Raw genomic sequence first — 13,468 nt, 5'->3', positions numbered from 1 at the left:
ACTTTTGTCCTGGATAAATACCCAGTCCATTAGAATAATGGAATTCCTTGTAAGATTTATCATTTTAGTATGGTATAGTTTTCTTTGATAGAAAAAAAATGTTTGATACTGAAATAATATAATGTCTGTCGTTTTTGTCTCCATGTGTCAAATTCAAATAAATTACAATAGTCACATGTTTATTTAATTTTGAGCAATTATAAAATAAATAACATAAAACATAATTTTTGTCGCATTTCCCATCAATGCAACTACGTTTGTCAAACGAATTTGTCATTAATAAAACAAAACTATGTTTCTTGTCATCGTCTATATCACAATGGTACCTAACACTTACTGAATATAATGATGTTTGATAATTCACTTACATAAAATCAAAACATGCTATAAAATATGTTATCTTTAGGTTTGCATTCACTAATATAACATGTTCAAGTACATCAAACATTATCTAAACTAAAATCATTCTAAAATGTTAAATACAACATGTACGAAAATCATCAGTGATGAATAACAGTCGACAATATTCTTTTCGATTTTGGATAACAAACTTGCTTTGTTTATATTTGGATAGATTATTTCATCTAAAAAAAGAACAAAGGTGAAAACATACGTATGTTTATTTATTATAGACTTATATTTTTCTCTCTCAAAATACAACCAAAGCACTAATACGCTTAAACAGATAGAACAATTTGTTTGTTTGTTTGTTTAATTGGGTTAAACCGACACATTATAGGTCATATGACGACGTTCCAGCTTTACTGGTGCAAGAAGGCCTCAGGTGCCCTTCCGTGCATTATTTCAGGCCAGAACAGGCCTTTGAGTAGAACCACCGACGTACCGTAAGCTACCTGGATAGTTTCCTCACATAAAAGAACCCAAAGTCCCTGTCGCGATTAGAACCCACTGCGGTGAGGGGCAAGTGGTTTAAAGTCAACGACCTAAACCACTCGTTTACGGACGCCCCACAGAAAAATCTGTATTATGGTATAGTACCAAATACGGTATCATAAATAAACGTGCCAAACTAGCCATAATTTATATGATTACATGCAACTATATTTGGCTTAAACACAACTTGGAAAACTGAGTAGATTTTTTTGTCTTGCTCGTAGCATACAATTAACAAACATTTACTTAAACAATTTACGAAAACAGGACGAAGATTTCTTGCAGCAGATTGAAAATCGCATCGTTTGGAGGGTTGATATTTGTTTTGTGTGTGTATTGAAAAAGGGCTATTTTGCATTATTTGAGATGGTAAATGTATTTTTATATTTCTGTCGGCAGTAAACATGGCGTCGATTGAGTAATCTTATTAATACATTTTTCACTAAAATCACTTACAAGAACAGTTTGTTTTTTTTAATTTCATTAAAACAGCACACATCTGGAGATATGGTGCTTGAGGAGCAGTGACTTTACTTACTTTAAAACAATATATGTATCTCTGTGTTATCACATAATTCTTACGTATATATGTTTTACCTGAACAAAACTGTAAAGAATATTTCATATTATTCTCATCTCATTCTCGCCCAACAGGCTCAATCAAACTGAGCTTGCAATGTTTTCACTTTCGCTGGTTCTACTTTGTTAAATTGTTATATTTGCCATTTGAGTTCCTTCTTAACTGAACCAGTTGCACTATTTTATGTATGATATTCGAATTTTAAATTTTACCAATTTTCCTATCTGGATCTTCTCCTCATTTTATTTTGATTTGTCTTCGGTCTTGTTAAAGTGTTATATTTTAAATGAATAATCTGAACAGAAGCATTTAGTATAAAGTAGGCAATCTCCGTAAAGTAAATGCTGAAAAATAAAGAAATAAAAACAACGCATCTAAACAAATGGTGTGATATTATACCCATTTTTGCGTGCAATCATTGTTTTTTTACGAACATCTCAAACAAGAGGAACATTCCAAGTATTTAAAGTATACGTTTACGTCAACAACAATACCGTTGAAGGCTTATGTAAATCTTTCGATCGTTTAGTTAAAGTACGAAAAGTGTAATGAGTTGCAAATACAGAAGATGTATGTTTAAAAATATATTAAATTAACTAACGAGGTAATTGTCGAACAGTATCAAGTTACATGCTAGATCTATTGTTTTCGTCCAGATAGTGAATATATGATGGAGCGTTTTTCATGTGCAGCAAAATAGTTTTTTAATTACGTATAGGAAAAAAACAAAATTGCGTGATTTAGTTGTTTTGAGAAATGAACATTCGCACTTGGCACGTTAAAAAGAAAACAAAAACTGGACAAAACTAGAGATAATAAACTATATGAATCCAAATGGTTACATGAACTTATAAAACTAAAACAAATCAATAGACTTATAATCCGCAAGACGGTTCAGTAATCAAACGGTTTTTTTTTGTTCACTTTCCATATGTTTGTTTACATTTCCTGTACGAAACTGGTAACTGAAATATTTATTTATTAGGCAAGATAAAATGTTTTAGAATAAGATTTAATCAAGCTTCCATGCAATTCATTCTTTATAATCATTGATATAATCCCACCTGTTCTCATCCCTATAGTAATGGTTTCATCTCACAAGATCCATTTGGTGTCTGCAGTTAGCATGTGCTTGTGCACGTTTGAATGTTTGATACAAATATACTTTATTATTTTATCATCAAGGGAAGAAAAATAGACCACTGTAGTTGGGAAACAGGTGCTAAACATAGCTCACAATTGTTGTATATGATGGCGGGAAGCCATTCTTTAAACGAACTATTTATCATTTTTCATACAGATTTACGAATATCAACAATATGTGCGACTTTTACATCAATAACAACATTGGCCACATTTAGATGATTAGAATGTGTATTTATTTCAATGTTTTTCTTCTTTATCAGAATTGTATATAATTTATTTCCGATTGATGAAATCATTCATCTCGTCATTATTTCTAGGTAGGAATCCGTAACATTCATAAAATCATGCATCCTAAATTGTGTTTTGTGAAATGAAATGAAAAAAATCAACCGTAAGATGTATGTGTTATAATAATACTTTATGCATTACCTAGCTGGGAAGCTAACATATTACTTTATCATTAGCATATCAGTATTTGTTCTATCAAATGCACTTTCTTTTCCATAAAGACAATCTTCTCGAATTGTCTGTGCTGTGTAAAAGTCTTATAATTGAATGAATTACCAAGGAATGGAGCTAAAATATCACTTCAACATCAGCATATTTATATTTGTAGTCATCATTTGTAAATATTATTACATTTTGCATGCCAATAATATTTTTTATCAAATAGAAGTAACTAAAACATGTATATGACACCTAGGATATTAATAAAACTACTCCTTATTACAATGAAAGATAATTTTTTACACGCATGCGTTATTGTATTGAATTTATCGACATTTTACGCTACATCGTAAAAACTTATGTTTATGCATTACCTAGCTGGAAAACAAAATTCAACATTTTGTCTCGTACACAGTAAAGCAGAATGCTCATTGGTGTAGTAGCTACGTGGCTATTCCTATTTCCATTTAAGTTCACCTGCCCTTTAGATATATAGTACGAAGGGGATTACAGTTGGACCACCCACACCATTAAACTAATATGATTAGACGACGATAGGTTTGATTATACATGAGATAAAGAAAACAATTTTCTTATAAATCATTTATATCTTTCGGTTGGTAATCTATCCTCTAATTTTCAGGGCGCTTAGATATATCAGCAATATTTGACACTTTAATACAGTACAACAAACTGATGATTGTAAAGCGTTAGATTCAATCTACTAAGAACTCCCTGTTTATTTAACGGTAGGTTTGGAGATTTTCATTACAGATATGTTTGTTTTGCGGGAAACAAATACAATTTATGTCTATCATCTTATCGGCGGGAAAAGATCTGCCAGCATTTGCGTATTGGGAGAGAAGGTAATAGCGCTAGATACAGTAACATGTCTGCAAAGGATTAATTCTCATTTTAATGGCAAAATGAGTTGCGAGATGCTTTTTTCTATTTTCATATTATTGAAAGAAAAGATACCATGACATTAAATGGACGAAATGGATTATGGAAATATCAATATGATCACATTAATATTTAGGAGAGTACAGCTTGTCAACTTTTCATGAAAAAGTATTAACCTTAAACATTTGCTTTCAGTATATATTTGAAATATTAATCATTGAGTCCATTAATCAATTATTTTATTTACCTTGCCAAAACGTTTTTAAAAAAGCCAAGAAATCATTTTGATGAAATTGTTTTGTTGAGATAAAAATGCATGTATTCAATCAAAAAAAATATTTCAGTGTCATTTATTTGATGATACTAAAACATTGATTTTTCACATCAATTTTGTTAAACAAAAGCTCGCAGGTATGTTTTGATTGAATTTAATTTGCATTTTCAATAGAAAGCATTACGGAAAATGTGTAAGAGATATATCAAAGCTAGATATAATCACTGAATTTAATATTTGCAAATACTGCTGTAATGCAATATACATTGAAGAGTTGCTTCATCAAAACAAAGTTAACAGGATCCATACAACATACGTAAACCGGCCTGTATAACCATATAATAAACGGCCTGCAAGCTTTACAATGTCTAATGAAAACAATACAACAATATTAATTAATTGGTTAATGTTTAAGGTTATTAACTGATGTCTTGAATGGTCACATATGCCTTTGTAAATAAAATTCTAGGTAATCCATCAGAACACTTAATTTAAACAGTGTTCGTTTAGAAAAAACAACAACATTTAACAATAATCTAATGACTGTATCTGGACAACAGATATATGCCTGATGTTATCAAAACTAAAAAACCGGATAATACCTTTAGCAAACATTCTTTTATGCTTCACAACAGCAGATGTCAAGTGCTGTGTGACAACTGTAAAAATTTGCCCCGCACTTCACTTCAGAGTTTTTATATGTTTCTGGTCCTTCGGGATCATTGATGCCAGCACTATTAAGTGTTGAGAATTGAGTACCGCTCAATCCGGTGCTAGTGGGCGTGCGTGAGGGATGTTGCATTTATTCATAATCCGTCGTGTAAAGACCCACAATCAAACCGAGTCTGCAATTTTCATGTAACTTTGTTTCCAGATTTTTCTGGAGATAAATTGTCTGCATAGTTTTTGAGTAGATTAAGACATTTAACGAAACATTTATGGCAGCGGATCGGACAAGAGGTAAAAAAAGGTAAATGAAAATATGTGAATGTCATTTGTAAGACTCTAATACCGCAATACTTTGCAATTACAAGTAAGTGAGCCATTGCTCTTAACTCTGAGCTATCAACCATATTAAAGGTATAATAGAATGTTATAAGATAAATGCTATACAAAGAAACGAGATCATGCGGAATACTGCATAATTTACCCAAAAATAACATGTGTTTAAACCCTAAGATAAATGCGTTTTTCGTGTTAAATTGTTAAGCATGAGGTTATATAATGCCAATAATTCGCATTAACGAGAAGGTTTATACATTAACTCACAGAAGGATGAGTATAATAAGGAATTCGTTGAGAAGAAAATAGATACTGTTTCAATTACAAAAAAAATGATAAAGAAATAAGTGATGTAATATCAGAAAAGATTATAGCAAAATCTCCTCCTTAATCATTTAACAAGATATTTACCTGTTCATGACGATCTTTATACCGACCCTTAATTATTTTGATTTTTTTTATCATTTAATTTATGATGTTTAATATGCTTAAACCAAGTTCAAAAATGCCTTTTCGCTTAATTGAAGGTGTAAAATATGAAAAACAAGATCAACAAGGAAAGGCGGCGTTCAATGAACGCAACCCCCATATGACCCAGCAACAAGAACCAATGGCAAGGCCTTGAAATTATTGAAATAATTTGATAATGATCGTGAAGATTTCTTTGCGAACATGGAGTCAGATGATGCACTTGGTCTTTATGTACATGTACATTTTGAAATATAACTAAGTTATTAGTTTTTGATAAGCTTGTAAACGATATTTAAGTAAATAAAGTAATTGTGTTTTCTGTGCTATTGTCATTTAATGTCACATATATCATTTTCGTTGCAAACAGTTATTGTCATTCCTGTTTAGGATATGAAGAAAATATAGACTTATACAGATATCTCTCTTTATTATTTTCATAAAACTTCTTGTATTGGCAATCATTTTAAATTAATAATCTGTTTTAATTGAACAACCGGTAACTACCGACTTTTATCACATGCAGCATTTATTTATACTATTTACATAACTAATAATTGTTGTTTGAAACATTGCAGGTATGTCTGGAAACATTTCTGAGAATGAAACCTTATTAAAAGGCATAATCAAATAAATATAAATTGGTTCAGTTGATACAGCGTTGATATACTACAATCAAATTAAAAAGCAATATGCGCAACACAAACCGAATTTAACAAAAAATCTTTCCGCTATTAGATTATAGTGTATATTGGCAGCAAACTGCAACATCGACTGTAACTGCAAAAATCCAAACTACATTAAACCCTTTTAATTACAAAAAGCCATGTTCAATTTAGTCTTTTAATGTTTCACTGCTCAAAGTAATACATTCTATTGTATTTTCCACCTACTGCTTTCGTTTCTACATTCTTAACACACTTACATAGTAAAGAATACTGAAGCAAGCTTAGTGACTATGCCACATAGGTAAAACTGCACCTTTTCCCCCCAAGAGATACTATCATGTCTCTTCCACGATCTAATTATCTGGTTCCAATAAGATATAATCTTTTAACCACTGCATAATTAACTCGTTCCAACGGGCTACTTTCTTGGTCCCACGAGATATTTTCTCAAGACATGTATTTTAATTTTTCAAGATATTTCCTCACAAGATATTTTCTCATTTTTTATTTCTTTGAAAAAAATTCTTTCGTTTATTTTAGAGTAATAATATACCGTCAGGAGGTATAAAGTATATCGTGGGGAAAAATATTACGTCGTTTCAATGGGATATAACCTAATGGGAACGAGTTTATTTTCTCGTGGCCACGATATGAAAAAGTGTACATGTCTCGTCAGTGTAACCGTATAATTATGCCCCCACTTTGAAGAAGAGGGGGTATATTGCTTTGCACTTGTCGGTCCGTCGGTCCGTCGGTCCGTTGGTCCGTCGGTCCGTCGGTCCGTAGACCAAATGGTTTCCGAGTGATAACTAAAGAACCCTTAAGCCCAGGAACTTCAAACTTGGTATGGTGATTGGTCATGATCAGTAGATGACCCCTATTGATTTTGAGGACAAGGGGTCAAAGGTCAAGGTCACATTGACCTTGTAAGCAAAAACGGTTTCCGATCAATAACTAAAGAACCCTTAGGCCTAGGAACTTCAAACTTGGTATGGTGATTGGTCATGATCAGTAGATGACCCCTATTGATTTTGGGGTCAAGGGGTCAAAGGTCAAGGTCACATTGACCTTGTAAGCAAAAACGGTTTCCGATCAATAACTAAAGAACCCTTAGGCCTAGGAACTTCAAACTTGGTATGGTGATTGGTCATGATCAGGAGATGACCCCTATTGATTTTGGGGTCAAGGGGTCAAAGGTCAAGGTCACATTGACCTTGTAAGCAAAAACGGTTTCCGATCAATAACTAAAGAACCCTTAGGCCTAAGAACTTCAAACTTGGTATGGTGATTGGTCATGCTCAGTAGATGACCCCTATTGATTTTGGGGTCAAGGGGTCAAAGGTCAAGGTCACATTGACCTTGTAAGCAAAAACGGTTTCCGATCAATAACTAAAGAACCCTTAGGCCTAGGAACTTCAAACTTGGTATGGTGATTGGTCATGATCAGCAGATGACCCCTATTGATTTTGGGGTCAAGGGGTCAAAGGTCAAGGTCACATTGACCTTGTAGGTAAAAACGGTTTCCAATCAATAACTAAAGAACGCTTAGGCCTAGAAACTTCATACTTGGTATGATGATTGGTCATTGCCAGCAGATGACCTATTGATTTTGGGGTCAAGGGGTCAACAACTTGGCTGTCATTAATGAGGCCTACATGATTCATAAAATTTATGCATATATTATTTGGTAAGATTTGTAATAACTTAAATGGCTGCACACAACCTATAGGGTCACAATAATTATTACCTTGTGACAAGTCATGACCAGTAGATACTAGATAACCCTTATTAATTGTTTGTTCACTGGGTCAGAAGTCAAGCATAATAACCTGATCACATGACTAATTGGCTGCCGACAGGGGGCATACATGTTTTACAAACATATCTTGTTAAGTTTGTATTCTCAAAGTAAGACTACAATCAAGCTTAATTACTGACCACTGTGACATTTCAATGCAATAACAACAAAAACATTGAACCAATGTTAAGTCTTAAAAAACGAAATACGAGTGTTAAGACTTCAAACCTTTTGAAAGCATTTTTGTCTTTCGTTTTTATCTCTGAGGGCTTATTTTCCTGCTTTCAAACAGTCGGTTTAAGAGTGAGGTTTTATCAATGTACGTATGTCGATGATCTAGGGAATAAAAATAGCTTAAATGATTATAATTATGTGGCAACATATTTATGACTTCGCTGACGACCTCTCTGATGTTTTGATTAAGAAATAATATATCCCAAGCTGTAATTTTATTGCTCAGTAACATCACTGTTTGGAGTTCGGATGCGGGGAATTATATCACAAGGGCGTAGCCCGAGTGATATAATGATGCGCATCCGAACGACAAACAGTGATGTTATCAAGCAATAAAATCATCGATTTGGATATATTATTTCGATTCTAACACGACATCAACAAATAAATGCTGCCGTACATGATAATTAGCTAAATTGCGTCTGATTTTTTTCCGTACTTATTGTCAGCGCGTCACATTTTTAGTGGCTACGTCACGTGTATAATGATTACGTCACATGTCTAAATATAGAACGTCAAACAGTGATTTTATTGCATAATAACACACACTTTTGGTTCTTCTATGTTCAATAGGGAAAAATGCGGGTCGTGTTAGAATAAATAATTTATCATTTTAGTGATGACTTTCAATTACTCAATAATAAGTTGTAATGTCGTCTGACTAACATAACAGAAATCAAGATTTAAGTTAGCTTTGTGTATTATGTCTCATTTTTATGTGAAATACCATGAATAAAAGCTTAAATGTTATTTGATACTGTAATAATTTTACCCTTTATTGAGAATAATTTTGGACTTTTAGATATCGCCTTTGGCAATTTTATCTTTTTATATTGATCCAGATATTCTATAAAATATTAATGGTTTCCACAAGTAAACCTGTTGAATTTAACTGAAAGATATGTTCCTAGTATGGTATTCCACTTGGACATAATAGTTACATTATGTTTCAATTTTCAAGAAGATACCCCAAGCATCATCATGGCAAAACAAGTAAAATAAATTATTCAGAACTAGCCTCAAGACTGTATAAATGATTGTATTCTAAGTCGTATTCGGGTTTTGTTATCTAAATAACGCTTGCGGCAAAGAAAGTTCGATTGAAATAAGAACGGCTAGGCTGAAAAAGTAAAATCTTTAACAAATTTCAGACAAAGATTTCTCATTTCATCGACATCAGTGTTTAATTTAGTCAATTTAGTTAAAGTGAAGTCATTTCTAGTACTAAGGCATTGCAATAGAGCAGTAAATTGATTAACTTACATATCAAGCGTTTGAGAATTAATATGATGAAATGGAACTATATTTGGCTTTAACACAACTTGAAAAACAGGGTAGATTTTTGACTCGCTCGTAGCATACAATTTACAAACATTTACTTGAGCAATTTACGAAAAAAGGACGAATATTTGCCAAAACATATAAAGCTTGCAGCAGATTGAAAATCGCATCGTTTGGAGGAGAGGGGGAGAATAAATGCAAACTTTACTCTTATTGGTTTGCACTTGAAAACTTGAACTGATTGACTTAATTTATACGCCATGCAATTTTATGACTTATTGGAACATTCTTTTATTAAATTGTTATTAAAACAACACACAACTGGAGATATGGTGCTATAAGAAAAATGAATTTACTTACTTCAAAGAATATTATGTATTCCTGCGTTATCACATAATTCTCATGACGTATATATTTTATACCTGAAATAAACAAAACAGAAAAATAAATTGCATAACATTCTCATTTTAGAATAGAAATAGTTTTATTTATAATATTTCTTTGAATATAAGAACAATAATAATAATAAAGTTCATTTTAATACATGTAAACTGATTAAATTGATTGAAAATTACCTTTCACATTATCGAAATAAGAACAACATATGATTTGTATTGTTTTTACATCTAATGTAGCAAGACATTATTTTTTATATTTTCGTTTGTGTATTAACAGATATAAACTTTAACAGTGAACGTCGTTTGTGTTACAACAGATATATACTTTAATAGTGCAATAAAGAAATGTACTGACTGGCCATTTAATCTTAAAAAAGTTATGAGCGTTTAATTTCAATGCATAAATTTGTTTTTACAATTCAGTATACATATTCCTATTGTTAGCATATTACGTTATAAAGCAAACATACATTTCACAGTCGCAAAGAGAGTTATTTATCATTTGTGAAATGTGTCTTTCTTGAACAAGTTCATATGTATTTTTACAAATTTAAAGTCTAGACTTAATGCATCCGAGTATGATAATGTTTGTAGATGCATTGTTTAAAGACGTGTAATATTTACAAGTAAAAGTGCTTTTCACACTCTCTTAATCTATTTTGTGTTTTGTACATTTAGCGTCTGATGAATTCATTAACAGTTCTTAAAATGGTAATTTGGTATAGCAAGTACTATGTTTATCAATCCTTAATATTTGTTGCCTACTTTTCAAATTTGTATTTTAGCATTTGTCCATAATATGCAAGCTTCAAACATCTGATACATTCTCAATACTTATTCAATTTAATTAAATTTTGCCCTTTGCTTAGGAAACGAGAATTGAATGGAAAGGAAGGTACCACCTTGTGTGTTCCAAGATCACCACCAGATCAACGCATATGCAACCGTTTATGAAAAGGCTTAATTAAACAAAATGTTCATGTTTCCTTAAACAGGTTTTTGCGCAGGTAAATTGCATTTACCATGACAGCACAACAATCAAACTGGGTCTGCAGTATCTTCCATTTTGCTCTTTTTGGTGTTCTTTAAGTTTCCTTCTTCTTTATTTTGAGAAATTGTTATATTTATCATTTTGGGTTCTTTTGAAGTGAGTCCGTTGCATTATTAAGGTAGTATATTTGAATTTTAAATTTAACCTATTGTTCTTTCTGGTCACAAGTTTGATTTCCTCTTGTTAAAGGGTTGTAATTTTTAATTAAATGTCTGGTCTGTAAAAAACAGTCAATGTCCGTGATATAAATGCCGACAAATTAACAAATTAAACAATGCATTTTACCAAATAGTTGAATCATCCATTTTTGCCTGTAGTCATTGTTGTTTCACCAACATCTTTGAGAAATAACAAACGTGGACACACACTTTCCCAAAATATACTACATAATTATTGCATAGTAAATGCAATGTGGATGTATATATAACAGAACCACTTATTAACAATTCTTTCTTATATTCACATTTTAATGTTAATACAGATAAACACATTCATATTTTTAGATATCAATATCTGAAAGACTGTGCATTTTCATCACTCGATTCATTTGTAAAACAATATTTTCAGGATTTTCATCGTTTGTCTTTACAATGAAGTCGTTGTTCACAACCATGAAATATGGGTTACATATTATTCTAAAACATGTTGTTTTTGTAATGATTTCTTATAACAGTAGTACTTCTTTTTGCAATGTTATTCAAAAGTATGCTAGTTTATAACATCATGGGTCTGATGAATTAATCATTTAAAAGTAAGAATTAACACTTTGACTTGGACCATGTTGCCACTTAAAGACTAGTGGAAGGTGATGATTTAATTACTTGAAACTGGTTATTGCAGACCTCATGTACCATTTCTGACAAAACATCTTCATAATGAAACAACATATTAGTAGCATCTGTAATGTAATTTCTTATTACATTTACGTTCTGGTGATATAATTTACACGCACAACACTTCAAAATGAACATTCTTTAATTGAAAAAATAAAACATTAAAGAGAATAGAAATAAGGTTCAAAAAGCTTTAAAACATTATTTCGTTTTAGACTACTTAGATGAACTGTTCAGCACAATTAGTGGCTGGCCTTTGGGATTAAATATTAAAGAAAACTCTGGCTTTTCATTATCAACTATATCAAACTAAATAAATAATTAAAATCCTAGACGCGAGATAGAATCTATTTTTACGTTGCGTAATTACAGTTTCATTGATTTAATTCCTTGCCAGCTCCTCTTCTACAACATTGATTACTTTTGATTCTTCACCTACATGACACGTAATATTTTATTTTACTTTTCGTGGTTGCACTATACCAAAAACAGTCATATTTTAATCCGATGCCATGAGATTTCATTGTCAATTGAGCAATGTTAAAGTCACAGATGTATTACACTTTTTACTGTCAATAAGAAACCTGAAAAACTAAGAACTACTAGTATTATAATTTTAAGTGCGACTTTTGATTGCAATATTTCACATGTGTTTGTTTGTTCGTTTGCTTGTTTGTTTCTTGTTTTTGGCGCCCATTTTAATACATCTTTGCTAGGCTTTCCTAGATATCTAAACCTGTAATTAAACCAATTTCTCCGCAACTGACCAACTACTAATCCAACCTTGTTTCTAACTCAGTGATTGACAAATGACCATATTACTCAATGTCCTAGATAAATTGTCACGATGACCGAACCATCGATCCCAGGATTACTAATCTGATGCCTTCCCTAATGATATTTGTGGTCGAATGTTTTAGGAAAGGGTGTATTGTTATTTAATGCGCATGAAAATTGATAATAATAATAATGACGATGATGATGATGATAATGATGATGATGGTGATGATGATGATAATAATGATGATGATGATAATGATAATGATGAGGATGAGGATGATAAGCACAATCATAATACCTCTAACAAAATATTCAATAACTAATTACAAGTAAGTAGGTTAACCGATTAAAAGGCATTTATCAAACATCTTTCGCCCAATGTAGGTGCAATAATTTAATTTGTCAACTTAGAGATACAAAGAAATATTTTACCAATAGCAAATACTCGACTACAGCATTATACTATTAAACTTAATTAAACGTTAATCCTTTGATTGTGTATAAAATTAAACCACAATGTTACACCATTAGTGAGGATTTCATTTTAAAGAACATAAGATTTCCTGTTTATTTCAAAACTACATAAACACTCAAATCTTTCGCCTCCACTACAATATCATGAAAACTCATTTGCATATTTATTCTTGTTATTGAAATTGTTTTAAATGCTACTTACCTTTGTCTATATATATCGTGACCATTTTACTCACA

At 31.6% G+C, this 13,468-nt stretch overlaps 1 protein-coding gene across 2 annotated transcripts in view; it reads right to left on the bottom strand.

Moving 5' to 3' along the window:
* LOC132754086 (metabotropic glutamate receptor 3-like) overlaps window positions 1-10,126 on the bottom strand; it is a 96,746-nt gene extending 86,620 nt beyond the window's left edge. For both annotated transcript variants that reach the window (XM_060744681.1, XM_060744682.1), the window contains exon 1: window positions 10,056-10,126. The gene's annotated coding sequence lies outside the window, so the exon portion shown is untranslated. The remainder of the gene's footprint in view (window positions 1-10,055) is intronic.
* Between the last annotated feature and the right edge of the window lie 3,342 nt (window positions 10,127-13,468).

The sequence above is a fragment of the Ruditapes philippinarum genome, unplaced genomic scaffold (assembly GCF_026571515.1).
Source record: "Ruditapes philippinarum isolate M1 unplaced genomic scaffold, ASM2657151v2 ctg3685_1_1_1_1, whole genome shotgun sequence".
NCBI lineage: Eukaryota > Metazoa > Mollusca > Bivalvia > Venerida > Veneridae > Ruditapes > Ruditapes philippinarum.
This window is presented reverse-complemented; position numbering and strand designations above follow the sequence as displayed.